This window comes from Oxyura jamaicensis, chromosome Z (genome assembly GCF_011077185.1).
Source record: "Oxyura jamaicensis isolate SHBP4307 breed ruddy duck chromosome Z, BPBGC_Ojam_1.0, whole genome shotgun sequence".
NCBI lineage: Eukaryota > Metazoa > Chordata > Aves > Anseriformes > Anatidae > Oxyura > Oxyura jamaicensis.
The window spans coordinates 32,466,637-32,472,035 of record NC_048926.1 but is presented as its reverse complement, the minus strand read 5'-3'; the positions used below and the strand labels follow the sequence as shown (position 1 = coordinate 32,472,035).

The 5,399-nt window shown below is 43.1% G+C and overlaps 2 long non-coding RNA genes across 5 annotated transcripts in view; one reads left to right on the top strand and one right to left on the bottom strand.

Moving 5' to 3' along the window:
• Window positions 1–548: 548 nt before the first annotated feature.
• LOC118156094 lies at window positions 549–2,087 on the bottom strand. The gene is made up of 2 exons (XR_004746153.1): window positions 1,768–2,087; window positions 549–1,246 (listed from the first exon to the last, which is right to left on the bottom strand). It is a non-coding gene; the product is annotated as an uncharacterized LOC118156094 (long non-coding RNA).
• Window positions 2,088–2,208: 121 nt separating this feature from the next.
• Window positions 2,209–5,399, top strand: part of LOC118156090 — a 305,832-nt gene continuing 302,641 nt past the window's right edge. Inside the window, exons 1-2 of one of the 4 annotated variants that reach the window (XR_004746149.1) lie at window positions 2,209–2,418; window positions 3,484–3,591. This is a non-coding gene — a long non-coding RNA (uncharacterized LOC118156090). The other 3 variants (XR_004746147.1, XR_004746148.1, XR_004746146.1) reach the window with 3 other exon arrangements.

The following is a 5,399-nucleotide window of genomic DNA, read 5'->3' as shown; positions in this document are numbered from 1 at the left end:
AACTTACTGTACTGCATTAAACTTTGGTACTTGTGAAAGGTAATATATATATATCCATATATCACAAATTGCAGAATTTACTCGTGTGAAGAAATTTGCAATGAAATGTAGGAATAAGACATTAATTAATGTCTTGAAAAATCTAAGTTTTTTTTTTAAAAAAAAAAAAAAGAAAAAAAGAAAAAAAGAAAAAAAGAGAGACTGAAGATCAAAGGAACATAGGAATGAAAGATATATAATGTCAATTAGATACAAAGTGTTAAATGTAGGAAAACAATTTAATTTTATACTACATTTGACAGTGTTTTACTATATAGATAAAATCAGAGGTTTTAGTAAAGAAGACATAAGTGATGCCATATTTAGTTGTAAATTAAAGCAACACACAAGCAATCTGCCAAAGGGGAAAACACCCCTGGGATAAAATATTTCTCTCTCACTGTGTTGCATTGTGTCTTAATAAAGGTGTGTTCTACGATAGATGCAATTTTCACTCACGCTCTTTTTTATTTAACATCTTCTCTATTTTTTTTTATAATGAGATTTTTTTTTTTTTTTCTTGGGGGTGGGGAGGGAAATTTTCTATTTGTAATATAATATTCACTTTATTTTTTCTGAATACTAAATTTCTATGCTTCAAAACAGGCCAAATTTAGCTGTGCCGAATCTTAAAGACAAACTAGCAATTCGCAATGCTGGGTGTATCAGGAGCTTTCCACCGCCTGTATTTAAGGGTAATACTTTAATTAGTAGGGTGAACCCCGGAGCTGAAACTACGTGCGAGCTGACCACGCTGTCACGTTTACTAGGGCCACCTCCCGCGTAGCCCCTTTTCGAGGCGGAGGCAGGATACTCCCCCTGACCTGCAGCCGTGCGGCGCCGGCGGGGCGAGCCGGGACAGCTGCGGCCAGGGCTGCGGAGCCCGCCGGCCGCCCCGCGTCGTCCATCGCGCTCCGCGGGCTGCGCGTTCTGCCGCGGGCGGGCGGAGCGCTCCGCTGAGCACCCCACTGCGGGAAGGGAGATTTCTCCTGGCATCCGCAGGGGCCTTTGGCCGCGCTGAGCGTTTGCAGAGCCTTAGGCCCGTGCGTTGCCTTTCTGGGTTTAAGCTGGTGCTTGGGCGTTGGCATGGAAGGAGGTTACGGCTCAGCGGTGACGGAGGAGCAGTGGGCCAGCAAGCTGGAACAGCGCAGCAAAGGGTTAGGAAACGCGTATCGCGGGAAGAATCACCTTGATTCAAAACATCCCACTGGGAAAAATAGCGTCTCTTAAAACATATAAATCAATAGGAGGTAACGGTTTTTTTTTTTTTTTTTTGGGTTTTTTTAAAAAAAAAAAAAAAAAAAAAAAAAAACACAAAGACAGAAAAAAAAAAAAAAAAAAAAAAAAAAAAAAAACGCAGCTCCGATCCTCCCCTCCTGCCTCCCCCAAACAAACAAACAAACAAACAAAAAATAATAATAATGATAATAATAATAAAAAAAAAACCTTTTCTGGTCTCTAGTCTTTTATAAATGGTTTAAGGTCTGTGAAGAGCATTTGCGCATCGTTGTGGGGAGGCAAATGATTGCAAATGTTCCTCTTGGAAGACAGTATTGACCAGCGTTAGAAATACCTTCGTAAATTAAATCTCGATGGGATCTATTTCTGGAAAAATCTTAATTATAAATAACACACGCACAAAACTATATTTTAAACAGAAAGAAAATCCCCACCCCCATCCCGTCTGCTCCCAGACTGTACTGTTATCAGTGGAACTGGAAATCTTACATCGAACACCCCAGCATTTTGCTGTAGCGAAATGGGGGTGGGGGATTCAGACGTCTCTTATTGCTGGCAGATACTTTGAGGGCAAAGTAAAAGTGCCCCCCGGGAGCAATGCTGTGCTGCTGCCGCCGCCGCCGCCGTCTCTGAGATGCTACAGTATCAGGCGGAGAAGGAAAGAAATGAGTTTGGAGTTGATGTACACGCCAGAGCAGCAGTAAAAAGATATAAGATATCGACACGCTCAGCTGCATCTTGTTAAAAGCTTCCTGCGGGTTGGCAGAATGAAATCTTTATTTAAAATACACAAACTATCGTCAAGGGAAGAACGGAAGGGAAAACACTAAAAGGGCCAAACGCAATGCTTAACCCACCGATATAAAGCAAGAGGAGGAGAAGCGATGAGATTGGTTTGGTGCGAAAGGAGGGGTGTGTGTGTGTGTGTGTACCCTCCTTGCAGTCCAGCCACGGCAGCCACCCGGGGATTCAGTGTCTCCACTCAGCTTTAGAGAGAGACTCTCTTTGATGGGGATGATAGTGGCTCTGGCAGGGGAAAGGGACTTATGAATACCAGAAGGGTAATTTGTGCTCACACTTGCATGTGCTAGGAAAACGAGCTTCACCACCACATCCACAGCAGTGATCTCTTAAGTGGTGGTATTATTATTATTTCATTATTGCCAGCCAGTGGCTTTAAAGGTGCATTATTTTAATGCATTATTAATTGTTTTCCCTGGGAGAGGGGGAAGGTGGGGATAGGGCTTATTATTATTAAAAGCGAGGAGCTCGCTCGCTCCTTTCGCACACGCCGGGGAGCGCGGTGGGAGGAGGCGGCGCCGGGAGGAGGCGGCGGCGGAGCGCACATAGCGCCCGCGCTCGCTGCGCGGCCGTGGCGTGCACACGCGGGGCTCGGCACAGCCCCCGCTGCTCCCTTCCCGTACCCTCCGCCTCTGTCCCTACTAGTACCCGTGCCCGTGCCGCCGGGCGGAAAGTTCCGCGGGCAGCTGCCCGGCGCAGCACCCCGACACCTCCCCAGCCCCATCTCCGCGCGGTCGGCGGGGCTCCGCGGTCGCCAAAGTTGCGGCGGGGCCGGGGGCGGCCGCGGCTGCCAGCCATCAAGTGGCTCGTTAAGGAAATGCAGGTGAGCGGGCGGAGCGGCAGGGGGCTGCGCAAGGCGCGGCGCGGAGTGCGTCTCCCGGCCCGGCCCTCGCCGTCCCCCCGGGCCTCTGCAGCCGGCGGCGCCGGGCGCGGATCTGGGGCCGCTGCCGCGCCCCCGGAGGTGGCCGCTCCGTCGCCCCCCGCCCCGCCCGCACCCCCCTCCTCCCTCCTCTCCACCCCTCCTCACTCCCTCTCTCCTCCCTCTTTCCTCTTTCTCTCGCTGTCTCTCTCTTTGCCGGCCTCATCGGGGAGAGTTGCAGGTATCTTCCCTATCCCCCCTTCACCATTCCCCCAAGCAAATTTTAGGGCGCAGAAGCCGCGATAGGGCTTAAAACAACAAACAAACAAACAACCTAGCAACAACAAAAAACAACCAATCAAAAAATAAAATAAAATAAAATAAAACACTGGTAGGAAAAACAAGCAAAATTTTTTTGGAAGGACGACTCTTTTGCAGGAGTCTGCTCGGAAATCAGGGATACCTCCAAGAAACGAGCGGCAACGGCGCTGGACCCCACCAAAACAGAAGTGCCTGATATGGCATGTGCTTCTCTTTCTTTGCAGTTCCTTCTGGGCCTGTGTGGACTAGGGGCACAATCCGTCGCCTGACTGGCAGGAGGGGAAAGCGGAGACTCCTTCAGGTTTCCAAAGAGGTCCGAGCGGACAGCATTAGTAAGTAAATGCTCCATGCTTGGTTTCTGTCCCTCTGCTCCTCAACCCTTTTCTTAGCTTATACACACAGGGGTATGCACACACACTTATATATGTGTGTATATATATGTGTGTTTTATGCTTTTAAATCGCTCTGTTCTGGTCAGAGGGGAACTTGGCTACAGCAACTTGAACTGTTTCCAGCAAGAAAAGTGCATAAAGTGGTTTGGTCATCTTTCATGAAGAGAAAAAAAAAAAAAAAAAAAAAAAAAAAAAAAGTTGATTGCTTGTTTCAAGAAACCAAGTATGTTAAATATTGTGCAATGTCTACCTTAGTCTGAGTACAAGTATGTGGTAGGTTATAGACAAAACCTAAACAAAGAGATACATCCTCAGGAGGGATCTAAAGCACTGTGTGACCTACTAAGTAATGCCAGGTGGCAGGGCATTTGGTATATGATACCAAATTGGGATATTTGGTATATGATACCATTTTTTTTTTTTATTTTTTAGTCCAGATCTCTGAAGTTAACTTGTTTCATGAAGTTTTATATGTATAGAACGTAATGTGTTTTTTTTCTTTCATTCTTCTAATGAGGATTACAGTTCTAGGAAACAGAACTGCTTTCTAAGTGCTTTTATGGGACATACTTGAAAGTATTGAAGGTGCTTTTTTTGACCAAAATATATATATAAATAAATAAAATAAAAGTGAAACCAAAAGCTAAACTCATTTGAAAGGGGCTTAAGAACAGTAGGACTGAGCTGAGCAGTAGAGTTGAGAGAAGGTACAAAGATCAAAAAGAGGTATGTCATGAAGTGTCTACCGTTAGGTGTTATTTAGCACTGAATATATCTTCATCTGGGGAGTACAACTTTTCTAGGCATTATTTCTCTTGGGACAGTGGACTCATTATTGACATTAGTGGCATCTCTTGCAGGAAAGAGCTACTATTAGTAGTTGGGGGTTAACTGTTTCCTAGGTAAAGAAAATAAGGATGAGAAGTATGTCAATGAAAATATTTGTTCATGTTTGTTAGTACCTAAATAAACCTTTGTGTTATGTCAGTAAAAATATAGTTGTCAGTTTTTTTTTTTTTTTTTTTTTTTTTTTTAAGGTACCAGCAGGAATCAATAACATTTCAGCTATTATTATTATTATTTTTCCTCTATTCCTGCCAAATGGACTTGGATTTGAATTCTTCTTGTGTTATTGTATCTATGGATTTGAATTTCAATGAAAGAAACTTATCTCTTTACAAATTTGTGGCAAATTTGAGTTATTTTACAATACAGTAGAATAATAAATAGGGTACTCTAATTACAGATATAGTATCTGATGCATTATGATTTTACTTGTCACCTAGTCTGTCATTAGAAGAAGTTAAATGTGTTTAAAAACACAATTTATTAAGCTTCTCAAAGTGAAATTAATGCTGCATTTCAGGTATAATTCAAAATTAATCACAGATAGTAAATGTCACCAGGAGTGAAAGTTTATTAGGATCAAATTAAATGCCTTTCTTTGTGAAATAAATAAAGTTGTTTATGTCACAGTAGTCAAGCTAACCTGACAAATTTTATGTAGGAAATTAAAGTGACATAAGCAGTTATAACTAAAATCAGCAGTAGCAGAAGGATAGCTTTCAGACTTGCTTTAATGTTGCTTTTATAACTTAAAGCTAGGAATAATTACCAAGCGTAGGCTACAAGTTCTGAGGTGGTGAATCAGGGTGACTTCTATATTGCATCACAGTACTCTTTGGGTAATTTATAGTAACATTTATGACCAAAAAAAAAAAAAAAAAAAAAAAAAAAAAAAAAAAAAA